Source organism: Monodelphis domestica, chromosome 4 (assembly GCF_027887165.1).
Source record: "Monodelphis domestica isolate mMonDom1 chromosome 4, mMonDom1.pri, whole genome shotgun sequence".
In the NCBI taxonomy this organism is placed as follows: domain Eukaryota; kingdom Metazoa; phylum Chordata; class Mammalia; order Didelphimorphia; family Didelphidae; genus Monodelphis; species Monodelphis domestica.
In genome coordinates, this window is record NC_077230.1 from 424916931 (window position 1) to 424933047 (window position 16117).

The following is a 16117-nucleotide window of genomic DNA, read 5'->3' on the forward strand; positions in this document are numbered from 1 at the left end:
AACTGAGGGGAGGGAATTTGGATGGTTTCCTTAAAGAGAGAGGGGTCTGAAGACTCAGGGGTGGTGGTTGAGGAGTTTGTCTGAGTGGTTGGAGTGTGCTCTGAGAAGCTTGCTCTGAAGGAAGCTGAAGGTGGGGGCCTCTGAGACTGTTTCTCCATTTTGGTCACGTGAGTAATAGGGACTGATCTCTTTTCTTTGCCCCAGCTATGTAAGGGCTTGGGCCTTTTGGCCCAGCCTAAACAGAAGGGGTATTTAAGCCCTATTCCCTTCTCTCCCTTTTCTCTCTCTCTATCTCTAATTCCTTTCTTCCTCCTGTTGTAATTAAACTCCATAAAAGATTGACTGCTGACTTGAATTTTCATTAAGGAATTACATAGCTGAATTCCTTGGCGACCTTAAATTAATATATATCAGTCTTTTAAAGTGATTTCCTTGTCACAGTGGTAGCTAAGGAGGCCACAGAGTGGCCCCTGGCAAGATGTGACTGCCTACTCAGTCCCCCTTGTATGAACTTTCTCATTAATATCCCTTACCTATGGAATTGACATGATTATAATTCCCATTAACCTCAGAAGGAATAATTCAAGAGCAAAATACCTGTACTCTATTTCTCCAAAACACCACCAAAATATCAGACCCTCAAACCCAATCCCAAAAGACTACCATGGGTTAACTTTTACTTAGGTGCATAATTCCCAGTAAAACCATAGCTACAAGCCATGCCAGAACTTTCCCACTCCCTGAAACTTACTTACATAAAGCAAGCATACAAATCAATCATAAAGGCCCATACAAAACATTCAGGTACACCAAGCTTCATCATCCCCTTGAGAAACTCCCTAGTAAACCCTGAAAAATGATCAGTTTAATATTAAATCTGAATTGTGTTCCCAGTACCTCTCAACCTCAATGTTATGATTGTTGAATTATCTTTAAGAATCTCTGATTGATTATTTCTTTTTACTAAAAATAATAAGTAAATTTCCTTATTTCTAAGCTCAAGCTCCTTACAGGGTAATGAGAAAATTAAGCCACCTGTGATGAAATCATTTATCCTGTGTGAAACCTTTATTCTGTCAAGAATCTATAATCACAATGCAAGAATATAGAATGTTAATCAAGTGATTTGTTAAAATCACTTTTCCAATTATCTTTATTTAGACATGTGAGCTAGATAATGTATCTGTGTTCCAAAAAAAAAATAGGTCTTAGTATAAACACCAGGCCTGTGGATGGTGGAGCAACTATCAGATGCAAAGCATGCCCATGGCTATAAAATATACAGCTGTTTTCAGTTTCTTATTTTCTTGACTGACCGACCGTTCACTACCTGTGCGGAACACCTGAAGTCTCAAGAGAGGCTGGACCTTGCCTGTGGCAAGTGATGGTGGAAGCTGGGGAATGGAGGAGGTTTGGTGTTAATCCAGTGTTACTTATTAGCCTTAGTTTCCTTACCATTCAAATGAAGATAATACTTGTGCTTTAGAACCCAATGAGATGCTATATTGCTTAGTAGACTTTAAAGTGTTGGGTATCTTGAAACTCTTGTAATTATTTTCATCTTATTTCTCTGTGCCTAAAAGATTACTCAGTTTGGGCCAATAGATTCCCAGGGAGTAAGGGATAAAGTTGACCTCATTAAGTGAGTCATCAAAGTGGGAATGACCTGGGGAAACAGAGGGGCAGCAGTTAGAAAACAATAGGGGCAGAGTCAAGATGGCAGCATAGTAGCAGGAGCTTCTCTGAATCTCCTTCTAACCAATCATTACAAAGCATCTCAAAAGGACAGAAATCAGAACCAGAGGAGTAAAAGGGCTCTCCCACTGGACACAGTGTGAAAGGTAGGCAGTGAATTAGGATTCCTAGGTCTTAAGGGGGAGAAACTGCTCAAATCAAAGTACTAGTTGACCACGTTCCCCCCTTACCCCCCCCCCACACATAACTACCTACTGAGCCATAGTTAATGCCAGGGACAGGAAAATCTCCAAAGTCTCAGGGGTTGACTGAAAGCACCAAAGACATACCCCTGAGGACTGTGCCTGGCCTGGGCAGTGAGACTCAAGGCTGAATAATACTGTCTTTGCAGCAGGGGTAGCCAAAGCAGAGAGGAGGATGATAAACTTAGGGCAGAATACATGGTGGACCTGCAGCTTGGCCAGAGGGGTCGGCTCACAGCAAAACAGCACAAAGACCCTAAAAATAGCCTGTGGATAAAAACCTCTCTAGTGCTGAATACAGACACTTGCCTACATAAGACACAACCAGACCTCTGCCAAAGCAGTACATGGAGAAATTAATATCCTTGAGTGCATATATCAACAAATTAGGGAAGACCGAGGTCAATGAATTGAGCATGCAAATTAAAAAACTCTAAAGTAAAAAAAAAATAAAAAATCCCCAAATGAAAACTAAATTTGAGATCCTAAAAAATTAAAGGAAAAATTAATAAAATCAAAAGTCAAAGAACTATTGAATTAATACATGAGACTATAAGCTGATACTTTGAAAAAAACAAATAAAATAAATGAAGTACTGGTCAATCTAATATAAAAAAAAAGAAAGAAGAAAACCCAATTAATAATATCAAAGATGAAAAGGGAGACCTAACCTCTAATGAAGAGGAAATTAAGGCAATCATTAAAAACAATTTTGCCCAATGATATGGCAATAAATACAGCAACCTAATTGATATGAATGGATATTTACAAAAAAATGTAAATTGCTTAGATGAACAGAAGAAGAAATCGAATACTTAAATAACCCCATATCAGAAAAAGAAATTGAAAAAGCCATCAAAGAAATCACTAAGAAAAAAATTGCCAGGACCAGATATATTCACAAGTGAATTCTATCAAATATTCAAAGAACAACTAATCCCAATATTGAAACAAACTATTTGACAAAATAAGCAAAGAAGAAGTTCTACCAAATTCCTTTTATGACACAAATTTGGTACTGATTCCAAAGTCAGGCAGGTAAGAAAAAGAAAAAGAAAACTATAGGCCAATCTCCGTAATGAACATAGATTCAAAAATCTTAAATAGAATAATAGCAAAAAATAATCCAGCAAGTGATCAGAAGAGTTATTCACTATAACCAGGTGGGATTTATACCAGGAATGCAAGGATGATTCAATATTAGGAAAACCATGCACATAATTGACCATATTAACAAGCAAACCAACAAAAAACACGATTATCTCAATAGATGCAGAAAAAAGCCTTTGACAAAATACAACACTCATTCCTATTGAAAAAACTAGAAAGTATAGGAATAGAAGGGTCTTTCCTAAAAATAATAACCACCATATATCTAAAACCATCAGCAAGCATCATCTGCAATGGGAATAAATTAGAAGCATTCCCAATAAGATCAGGAGTGAAACAAGGATACCCATTATCACCTCTATTATTTAACATAGTGCTAGAAACACTGGCAGTAACAATTACATAAGAAAAAGAAATTGAAGATATTAACATAGGCAATAAGGAGACCAAGCTATCACTCTTTGCAGATATGATGGTCTACTTAAAGAATCCTAGAAAATCAACTAAAAAGCTAGTGGAAATAGTCAACAACTTTAGCAAAGTTGCAGGATACAAAATAAATCCACAAAAGTCAGCAGCATTTCTATATATTTCCAACACATCTCAGCAGCAAGCGTTAGAAAGAGAAATTCCATTTAAAATCACCTTAGACAAAATAAAATACCTAGGAATCTATCTGCTGAGACAAGCACAGGAATTATATGAACACAACTACAAAACACTCTCCACACAATTAAAACTAGATCTAAATAATTGGAAAAATATTAACTGCTCATGGGTAAGATGAGCTATCATAATAAAAATGACAATCCTACCCAAACTAATTTACTTATTTACTAATATATCCATAAAATTACCAAGAAACTTTTTTACTGAATTAGAAAAAAATAACAAAGTTCATTTGGAAGAACAAAATATCAAAATTATCAAGGGAAATAATGAAAAAATGCAAGCATATGAAGTGTACTAGCAATACTATATCTTAAACTGTACTATAAAGCAGTGGACATCAAAATTATATTGTACTGGCTAAGATGCAGAAGGGAGGATCAGTGGAATAGACTTGGGGTAAGTGATCTTAGCAAGACTATCTATGATAAACCCCAAAATCCCAACTTCTGGGACAAAAAGAAGCTAGTTGAAAAAATATTGCTGGGAAAATTGGAAAACAGTATGGGAGAGATTAGGTTTAGATCAATATCTCACACCCTACACCAAGATAAACTCAGAATGGGTGAATGGCATGATTATAAAGAAAGAAATTCAGTGAACACAGAATAATATACTTGTCAGATCTCTGGGAAAGGAAAGGTTTTAAGACCAAGAATGAACTAGAAAAAATTACAAAATGTAAAATGAATAATTTTTATTACATTAAATTAAAAAGGAACAAATGGAAAAATTCTTTATAACAAAAATCTCTGACAAAGGTCTAATCACTCAAACTTATCAGGAGCTAAATGAATTTTACAAAAAAAATCAAGCCATTCCTCAATTGATAAATGGGCAAGGGACATGAATAGGCAGTTTTCAGATAAAGAAATAAAAAATATCAATAAACACATGAAAATGTGTTCTAAATCTATTTTATGCAGAGAAATGCAAATCAAAACAACTCTGAGGTATCACCTCACATCTAACAGATTGGCTAACATGATAGCAAAGGAAAGTAATAAATGTTGGAGGGGATGTGGCAAAATTGGGACATTAATGCATTGCTGGAGTTGTGAACTGATCCAACCATTCTGAAAGGGAATTTGGAACTATGCCCAAATGGTGCTAAAAAACTGTCTACCCTTTGATCCAGTCATAGCACTGCTGGGTTTGTACCCCCAAAGAGATAATAAGGGAAAAGACTGGTACAAAAATATTCATAGCTGTGCTCTTTGTGGTGGAAAAAAATTGGAAAATGACAGGATGCCCTTCAATTGGGGAATGGCTGAAGAAATTGTGGTATATGTTGGTGATGGAATACTATTGTGTTCAAAGGAATAATGAACTGGAGGGATTCCATGTGAACTGGAATGACCTCCAGAAATTGATGCAGAGTGAAAGGAGTAAAGCCTGGAGAACATTATATACAGAGACTGATACACTATATTGTATAATTGAATGTAATGGACTTCTCTACTAGTAGCAATGCAGTGATTCAGAACTATCCTGAGGGACCTATGAGAAAGAACACTATCTACATTCAGAGGAAGAATTGTGGGAGTAGAAACATAGAAGAAAAACTACCACTTGATCTGATGGGCCAATGGGGATATTATTGGGGATATAGACTCTAAATGTCCACCTTAATGCAAATATTAATAATATGGAAATAGGTTCTGATCAACGGCAAGTCTAAAACCCAGTGGAATTGCTTGTCAGCTATGGGAGGGGGTTGGAGAAGAGAAAGGAAAGAACATGAATCTTTTAACCATGGAAAAATATTCTAAATCTACTAATTAAAGAAAATTCTCAAATAAAAAAAAGTTACACATATCATCTTCCTATGTAGAACTATAAACTGTTTCATCTTATCGGATCCCTTAAGTTTTCTCTTACATGTTTACCATTTTTATGCTTCTCTCAAGTCTTGTATTTGAACATCAAATATTCTGTTAAGCTCTGGTCTTTTCCTCAGGAATGCTTGTAAGTCCTCTACTCTGTCTTTCAATGTATTTTTCCCCTGAAATATTATGTTCAGTTTTACTGGGTAGATAATTCTGCATTGCAATTGTTGTAAGGATGAGCTCTTTGCTACAAACCAGGAGCAGAAGATCCCCAAGGACAGAAGTAGGGCCAAGATTCCGGAGCTCTGAAGAAGAGAGTTCCTGCCTGACAGTTGCTCCTCTGGAGGAGAGAGGGAGGCTTTGAAGCTGCCAGGAGACTGGGACTTTCCTACAAGCAAGTTTTCATCTTCAGGAAGTGGTGATTAAGGCTTGATAAGATTAAGTCAGGTTGGGGCTGTTCTTGCTGGATTGCCCTGACACCAAAACCTTGGGAAGGGGGGCCAATATGGAGTGTCTCAGCTGCAACTAGGCTGCCTGCTCTGTGCTTCTTCTCCAGCTGCTTCCCCACTGCCTGTGTTCAAAGCCTTGAGCCTGGCACAGCTTTGCCTTCAAGGCATTCACTAGAGACTAGCGCCCTTGCCTGCCCAGAGATTCCAGCCACTGTAGGTGGGGGAGGGGTCCTGGAACCTTCCTTCTTTCCCCTTAAATCTAAGTATTCTCAAATTCAGGCTTTTGGGGGGAGTGCCTTTTAAATTGAGTCCAGCAGGAGGGTTCATTTGCTCTGTCCTGTTGTTACTTTTGATTATATGGGTCGAGGGGGATATGATTAGGGATATGGACTCTAAATGAACATCCTAGTGCAAACATCAACAATATGGAAATATGTTCTGATCAAGGGCACATATAATACCCAGTGGAATTGCATATTGGCTATGGGAATGATGGGGGGAGGGGAGGGAGGAAAAGACTTTTATTCTTGTAACCAAGGAATAATGTTCTGGATTGAATAAATAAAATTAAAAATAAAAACTACATTACCCAATTTTGTGTCCTGAGTTGTATCCTAGTTATTTATTTTTTTGGATATAATTTGGTTTTTTAACAACATATTTGATTGTTTTTTGTTTTTTGTTTTTTTTACTATAAGACTTTGAGGTCATTGGATTAAATGGCGGGGGTTCATTCACCATTGCTTTGTAACTGCCTAGTGTATAATTGAAAAATCTGTTACCTTAAAAAAAGAACTATATTTCCCAGGAGCCCCCTGACTTCCTGTCCTTACATACTCCCTGTAGACAAGGGATATTATTACGTAAAGACATAAAGGGTCCCAGCTCTTTACTTCCTGTCCCAAGGTTGGTGGTGGTAAGGCAGGTGTTTGAACTAACTGATCAGCCTTGGGAACGTGGTCTTTATTTTGTATCTTCTTTATTCCTTGGATTCTAATGATCATTAATAAATCTCCTAAAATATGTTTTTATTATTGAGATTTAATGTTAATTTTTACATTAGCCAATACTAATGTATTATAATAAATGATGAACAAGATGCTTTTAGAAATCCCTGGAATGACGTCCAGTCACTAATGGAAAGTGAGGTGAGTGGAACCAGGAGAACATTGTACACAGAAAGAGCAACATTGTATAAATATTAACTGTGAACAACTTAGCTATTCATTTTTACTGTACCACTATCCACTAAAAGTGAAGAAAATCATCTTAAGAGTGTAAGAATTTAAATTTAGGTTTCATTCTAAACATGAGAATTCTAAAGTAATATTGTGGTCATCAATTTAAAAATATTACAGCTTAAGTCGAATGACTTTTAGCAGCTTCATTTACAAAGAGGTCAAAAGAGTGAAAGTGGGAAAATATACATAAAGAGATAGAAAGAACTGCCCAAGTTTTCAGATGAAGAAATCAAAACTATTAACAAGCACATGAAGAAGTGTTCTACATCTCTTATAATCAGAGAGATGCAAATCAAAACAACTCTGAGGTATCACCTCACACCTAGCAGATTGGCTAACATGACAGTTATGGAAAGTAGTGAATGCTGGAGGGGATGTGGCAAAGTAGGGACATTAATTCATTGCTGGTGGAGTTGTGAACTGATCCAGCCATTCTGGAGGGCAATTTGGAACTATGCCCAAAGGGCAATAAGAGAATGTCTGCCCTTTGATCCAGCCATAGCACTGCTGGGTCTGTACCCCAAAGAGATAATGGACAAAAAGACTTGTACAAAAATATTCATAGCTGCGCTCTTTGTGGTGGCCAAAAATTGGAAAACGCGCGAATGCCCATCAATTGGGGAATGGCTGAACAAATTGTGGTATCTGTTGGTGATGGAATATTATTGTGCAAAAAGGAATAATAAAGTGGAGGAGTTCCATGGAGACTGGAACGACCTCCAGGAAGTGATGCAGAGCGAGAGGAGCAGAACCAGGAGAACATTGTACACAGAGACAAACACACTGTGGTATAATCGAACATAATGGACTTCTCCATTAGTGGCAGTGTAATGTCCCTGCACAATCTGCAGGGATCAAGGAGAAAAAAACACTATCCATAAGCAGAGGACAAACTGAGGGAGTAGAAACACTGAGGAAAAGCAACTGCCTGACTACAATGGCTGAGGGGACATGACAGAGGAGAGACTCTAAACGAACACTCTAATGCAAATACTAACAGCATGGCAATGGGTTCGAATCAAGAACACATGTGATACCAGTGGAATCACGCGTCGGCCGCGGGGGGTGGGAGGGAGGAAAAGAAAATTATCTTTGTCTTTAATGAAAAATGCATGGAAATGATCAAATAAAATACTATAAAATTAAAAAAAAAAAAAGAAAGTACTGCCCAGTTACAAATACTGTAAGCTTAATACTAAAGCCTCCAGGCCACAGGTGAAAATCCAAAAGTGAATCTCACCAGAATCCAAAGTTCTGATTAAGGAGCCAAACTGCAAAGAACCAGGAAATGCTGAAGAATTCATCAAGAATTTGCTGTACACCCTAGGCTAAGACTGCCAAGAATCACACCAGAACTCACACTGAAGGGAGTGTTCCAATGAAGAGCTAAAGCAGAAAGGGTCTCCTGACCAAAGAACTAAGTAAGGAATCACTCCACTCACTACCACAGGATGTAACAAAAAAGACAGAATGTAAGAAAAGCCCTTCTTAGTGAGGCAATTCCTGGGATTGGCCTTCCCAGATCATATTATCAAAGTGATAGTTGTCCTACCTACACTTCACACATTATTCCCATGATTGCTAATGCTTTGGGCATAACATTACTTTCATTGCTCCTGGCATCTTCAGTACTCAAGAAAGGTAAACTCAGAACCAGACCTTGAAAGATATCCTTATGGAATTCATTGAGGAAGCAAAGATTGATTGGGTCCATGCATTCTTCATTGGGCCCACTGTAATTAAAATATTCCCTGGAGCTCATTTGGGGCTGAGTCCCTTTGAACTCCTTCATGGCAGACCTTTCCTCACTACTGACTTCTTCTTGGACCCTGAAACACAGACTCTTCCACAGTTCTCTAAATATTTTGGGCCTATTCACCAAGACCTTCCCTAAGTCTTCACTGGGGGTGGGCAGAAAACCCAACACCTAGCCTAGCCAGGGGACCTCGTGTATCTGACAACTGGGAAAACTGAGAGAAGGAACCAACTAGCATCTCTATGGGAGAGTCCCCATGGAGTTATTCTATCCACACCCACAGCCATAAAACTGAAGGGGCAGAATATGTGGACTCATGTCTCTCCTATTCAAGTCTTTGTTTAGTCTCCCCATCCCCACCCCCCACCCTGCTTTGACAGGAAAAAAGAGGATGCAGATTGCAGAGGAAGATCTCAGATAGGTAAGTACAGAAGAGTTCAACAAATATGAAATGAATTCTATTAAAAATAGTAATGTTGATTATCATGAGTTTTATTTAGCTATTTAGTCTCCTTAGGAGCAGGGGTCTAGGTCAGAGAAAGGGTTTTTCCCTTTTCCGCTGTCTCCTTTGAGAAACCAGAGGAAGTAGATCTGAACCCCATTACTTTCAGAGGTCTAGATAAAGAGAGGCAGTTCGAAAGTTCTGGGTCCAGTCTCTGACTTCCTCAGGGGTCCTGTCTCTCTCTGACTCACTTGGGAGCAATTGGCTGGATCTTTGTCTGACAGCCAAAGAATCTTTTAGAGACTTTAGATACTGTTTATTTTAGAGTGGAGAAGTACAGACGGTTAGATCCTGTTTTACAGAGAGCTTTTCCCTTCAGAACCACAGGAGAGGCTAAAGAGCAGTTTGGAGCAACTGTCAGAGAAGCCTTGTCTTCTCTGACTGAGGGAAGCAGAGGAACTGAATTCAGTATCTGCACAGAGAAACTGACCTTCTGAGGTTCATAAATTGCTTTAAGGAGCTTTATGAATGAGAGTAGTGTAGAAAGTAAGAGGTTAAATCTTTAGTCAGTGAGTATAGATTAAGTCAGGCCTGTTTGCAGGCAAGAAGAAAACTCTGTGAGGAGTTAGTTTGGGGGGATGTATTTAGATATTGAATATAATCTATTTCCCATCACATTCCTAACTCCTAATTTCTATCCTTCTATTCCTCTCCCTGCCTCTACAAGGAGTGAATAGATGTTGGATTAAACTGCCTCCATGTACTGCCTGCAAATCAGATTAACCACTGACAGCTTTAGCTGATTATACTAACTGACTATTACCATTTTGTTACTCATATTCAATACTATACCAGCTTAATTATGCTAATTACAGCTTTTTTAATTTGAGTCAAATGTCCCGTCCATTTGAGCAAGGTTTTGGTCAATAAATAAGCAGTTAAAGTGAACTAAAGATGCTTTTAGATCCTCATAATCTCATTCTCCAGAAGGGGGAAATGACAATGTTGAATTAGTATTTCATTCTCCACAGGGGAAGTGAGCAGTATACATTTTCATTCTGAGAATTTTTGAATTTTATTTAAACAATTTTTGAAACTGAAATTTTTTGAAAGAACTTTTAACATCTAAATTTATCAATGGTGATCTAATATGTGCCTGAAAAGCATTTTTGGTAGGAATTCTACCAAATTCATTTTACGACACACACATGGCCAGGCAGGTTAAAAGCAGAGAAAGAAAACTATAGGCCAATCTCCCTAATGAACATAGATGTAAAAATCTTAAATAGGATTCTACAAAAGGACTCCAGCAAGTCATCATAAGGGTCATTCACTATGACCAGGTAGGATTCATACCAGAAATGTAAGGATGGTTCAACATTGGGAAAACTATCCACATAATTGACCATATCAACAAACAAACCAACAAAAATCACATGATTCTCTCAATAGACTCAAAAAAAGCTTTTGACAAAATACAACACCCATTCCTATTGAAAATACTAGAAAGTATAGGAATAGAAGGGTCATTCTGAAAAAGTAATAAACAGTATATATCTAAAACCACAAGCAAGCATCATCTGCAATGGGAATAAATTAGAAGCATTCCCAATGAAATCAGGAGTGAAACAAGGATACCCATTATCACCCCCATTATTTAACATTTTACTAGAAACACTAGCAGTAGCAATTAGAGAAGAAAAAGAAATTGAATGTATAAAATGGGCAATGAGGAGAACAAGCTATCACTCTTTGCAGATGATATGATGGTCCACTTAATGAATCCTAGAAAATCAACCAAAAATCTAGTTGAAATAATCAACAAATTTAGCAAAGTTGCAGGATACAAAATGAACCCACATAAGTCATCAGCATTTCTATATATCTCCAATCCATCTCAGTAGCAAGAATTAGAAAGAGAAATTCCATTTAAAATCACACTAGACAATATAAAATACTTAGGGATCTATCTGCCGAGACAAACAGAGGAACTGTATGAACACAACTACAAAACACTTTCCACACAGTGAAAACAGGATCTAAACAATTGGAAAAACATTGATTTGCTTATGGGTGGGACGAGCTAACATAATAAAAATGACAATCCTACACAAATTAATTTACTTATTTAGTGCCATACCCATTGAACTACCAAAAAAATTCTTTACAGAATTAGAAAAAAAAAAACTTAACGAAGTTCATTTGGAAGACCAAAAGATCATGGATAACCAGGGAAGTCATGAAAAAAAAAATGCAAAGGAAGGAGGACTTGCAATCCCAGATCTCATACTATACTATAAAGCAGTGGTTATCAAAACAATTTGGTACTGGCTAAGGGACAGAAAGGAGGATCAGTGGAATAGACTTGGGGTAAATGACTTCAGCAGGACAGTCTCTGATGAACCCAAAGATCCCAGTTTGGGGGACCAAAACCCACTTTTTGATAAAAACTGCTGGGAAAATTGGAAGACAGTATGGAAGAGATTAGGTTTGTATCAACATCTCACACCCTATACCAAGATAAACTCAGAATGGTTGAATGATCTGAATATAAAGAAGGAAACTGTAATCAAATTAGGTGAACACAGAATAGTATACTTGTCAGACCTTTGGGAAAGGAAAGACTTTAAAACCAAGCAAGAGCTAGAAAAAAATCACAAAATGTAAAATCAATAATTTTGATTACATCAAATTAAAAAGTATTTGTACAAACAAAACTAATTTATTGAAAATTAGAAGGGAAGCAACAAATTGGGAAACAATCTCCATTAGAAAAACGTCTGACAAAGGTCTGATTACTCAAATTTATAAAGAACTAAACCAATTGTACAAAAAATCAAGCCGTTCTCTAATTGATAAATGGGCAAGGGACATGAATAGGCAATTTTCAGTTAAAGAAATCAAAACTATTAATAAGCACATGAAAAATTGCACTGAATATCTTATAATCAGAGAAATGCAAATCAAAACAACTCTGAGGTATCACCTCACACCTAGCAGATTGGCTAACATGATAGCTATGGAAAGTAATGAATGCTGGAGGGGATGTGGCAAAGTTGGGACATTAATGCATTGCTGGTGGAATTGTGAATTGATCCAACCATTCTGGAGGACAATTTGGAACTATGCCCAAAGGGTGATAAAAGAGTGTCTGCCCTTTGATCCAGCCATAGCACTGCTGGGTTTGTACCCCAAAGAGATAATAAGGAAAAAGACATGTACAAGAATATTCATAGCTGCGCTCTTTGTGATCACAAAAAAATTGGAAAATGAGGGGATGCCCTTCAATTGGACAATGGCTGAACAAATTGTGGTATCTGTTGGTGATGGAATACTATTGTGCTAAAAGGAATAATAAAAAACATGGGAACTTGAACAACCTCCAGGAAGTGATGCAGAGTGAAAGGAGCAGAACCAGAACATTATACACAGAAACTGATACACTGTGGTACAATCGAATGTAATGGACTTCTCCATAAGTGGCAATGCAATTACCCTGAATAACTCGGAGGAACCTAAGGGAAAAACCACTATCCACAAGCAGAGGAAACACTGGGAGTAAAAACACCAAGGAAAGGCAACTGCTTGACTACAGGTGTGGAGGGGATATGATTGGGGATCTAGACTCTAAATGAACACCCTAGTGCAAATACCAACAACTTGGAAATGGGTACCGATCAAGGACACATGTGATACCCAGTGGAATTGCGCATCATCTATGGAAGGGGTGGAGGGAGGAGAGGGAGGAAAAGAAAATGATTTTCGTATCCAATGAATAATGTTTGAAATTGACCAAATAAAATAATGTTTAAAAGTTAAAAAAATAAGAAATACCAAATAGGGTCATGAAGATATAGGCATGTGTGAAACAACTGAATAAGTTTTCCTTTTCTGAAAGGGAAATTTTGTAATTCTGAACCATATTTTCTGTCTCAGTCATGTTCTCCCTTTGACTCCTCTTATTTGAGAAATAATCCTTGTATTAGAGGGTTGGTTTGGGTATAATGGAGGAAAAGTAGATAATAAATATGCAGAAGGTAGGAGGGTGAGATGGATTCCCCCCTTCAGTTATCCTCAAACATGTCTCCCCACCAACCCTTCCTTTTCTCTCCTCTAATAACTGATTTTAATGGGTGAACCTCTTCCCTTGGGGAAAGAGAGAGAAATCAGCTCTCTCCCTCTTCCCATATGACAAGGAAGACAATTTAGGATAACTGACAACTTCATTCTTACAAATTGTGGTTAGAGGTAAGATAAGCAAGATGTGTGAAGGCTGGATTTTATAGGAAAGAGGGTAAAGGAAGTCCCTGCCTGTCTAAAATATCTTTTTTCCTCCCTCCAAAGTTGAGAGACTCAAGCTTGCCAGCCTGGTCTCTAAGAGGTTCAGGGTTTGTGACCCCTGGTCTATCACAGCAGCGCCATTGGCCAGACCCAGGGTGTCACAGGAGCTGTGTAAGATCTTCTTATGGTGTTCTTATTCTTTTCAGGTTCTGCCACAATTCTTGGTATCTTTGGGGGAGATGGTGATTGGATTCATTGAGGGATTTAATATGGCCAGGAGCCAAATCTCTGATCATCCTGTCACCCTTGCTGTCTCAAGATAGAGATTAACTGTCTCCCACCTGGAATTTCTCTTCCCTCAAGGTTCCAAGTCACCGCAACCATCCTCCACTGTGGATGCAAACCTTTGCCTGCCTCCAGGCTCTGCCCTTCAGAGTCTCTGGATCATATCTAGATATATGCTCTCCACTATCTTTTACAGTATAATATATTCTATCTCTGTGCTAACTCTCTAGTTACAGAATTCCCTTTTCCTCCCTAAACTACTCTATCCCTGTCTTGTGAATAAGGGGATGACCAAGAGCAAAGAGAAATCTGAAGTTTGAAGAGATACTGAGAAGAGGGGCAAATGGAACCTTCACAAGACCTGCAGGGATGGGAGAGTTCCATCCTCGTTCAAAAGCAGTTGGAGTCAAAGAGAAAAATCTTCTTATCATCTGGAACTCTGTGGAGCTGGGTGGAAGAAGTACCAATCTCAAAATCTTTTGCTTGAATTGAATGAAGATCTCAATTATCTACTGAAGCTAAAGTTTGGATAAAGACTCTTTTTCCCTTAGGGGAACCCAGAGCTTAGCCCTAAAGAAATTCCCTTGGTCAAATGCTCAAGAGTTATATTAGGAAAGAAATCTTAGGGACCTTCCTCTTTTCCTCTGCCCTTTCTCTTCTTTTCCTCTTCTTTCGACAACCCTATACTCCAATAAATTAGACATCCTGAGTTATACCAGAGATTGATTCAGAATTTATGTAGTAGGAGGGGAATTTTAATCTATCAGTTAAGAAGGAGACTGTGGGAGAATAGACTTATCCTGTCCTCTAGACTGCCTGACTCCATTGATAACAACCCAGCTCAGGGAAAGAAAGAGGAAGGGCCAGGTAGAATTCAATCCCCTAACAGCTGTTCAGTGGTTCCTTTCCCTTTCTCAGTCCCCTCATTATTACAATTTGGCACCCTAGGAAAAAGCCAGAATCCATCCCAGGCAATTGAAATTGAAAGGAGGGTTGTCAGTTGGAACATCAAAACAAGAGTAGCCATTTTTGAAGGGTAAAGGACAGAGGAGTTTTGAAAAGAAAACATGATGCTACAATTTATTTTCTGGGCATCTATGCTCATAGCACTAGTGATATATTGGGCATATTATATAATCTACAATACTGTTACAAGTGTCATGATGGATACAGTAGAATTACTGTATCCATAACACTACTTTGTTCATCACCATGATACCATTCTCTAATTCCATAGTTTGGCAGGTGGTGAACCAAATCTATATGATTCTCATGGCCACCATACAAACCCTCTCTTACTTAAGATCTGTTTTGAGGATGTTATCACCCAAGAAGTCTGCACAGATACTTGTATTAGACAGAAAATTAGAAAACTTGGTACAGAAAATGTGTATTGAATATTTGGCAAAAAAAGGAAAAGGATAATGCTAGGGAAATGGCTGAAACATCTAAGGATATGATTGGGGACAAATCTGATTTAGGAAATGATAAAGACAAGACAAATGACACCATGGTTAAGGAAAAGGTTTATGACAATGTAAAGGACAAAAGCAGACAGGAAAACACAAATGAGGTCATAGGGGCTCATAAAATCCAACTCTTTGTGGCATGACACAAATCATTGATGGAGCTGACATTTTACACTCAAAAGTGCACAAGTCTTTCACCACCAAAGACTTGGAGTTGCTGAAAAAAATGATTCCCAAAATTTGTATCTGAGACTTACAAATTTCTCAAAGAGCTGAAACTGGTGTTCAAAGTTTATGAGTCCAATTTTGATAATATTAGTCTTATTAGGGGAGAGGTATTCAGCTCCCATGAACAGAGACAGCTTGTAGAAAAGACTAGACAAGATGGGAGCTTGACAGATTGGCCTAGGGCACATGAATATGAGGATTTCGATTTTGCTAGACGGACTAATTTCCCACATCTTAAGAGATGCAGAGAAGACATCCTACAAGCAATAAAGTCATTTTGCTCTAGACCAAATACTTGGAGCAAATTTGACAGGATGGTACAGGAAAAGAATGAGCACCCTGCCACTTACATTGAGAGACTAACAGAAAACATAGGATCAAGTATGGGAATTAGCCAGGACTCACAAGAATCAGTGGCCCA

General features: G+C 38.0%; 1 protein-coding gene and 1 pseudogene across 1 annotated transcript in view; both read right to left on the minus strand.

Moving 5' to 3' along the window:
- The window catches only part of LOC130458740 (RNA polymerase-associated protein CTR9 homolog), a 31260-nt pseudogene extending 27322 nt beyond the window's left edge, over positions 1–3938 (minus strand).
- The window catches only part of LOC103092368 (uncharacterized), a 1666349-nt gene that overhangs the window by 622791 nt on the left and 1027441 nt on the right, over positions 1–16117 (minus strand). The gene's annotated exons all lie outside the window — the stretch shown is intronic.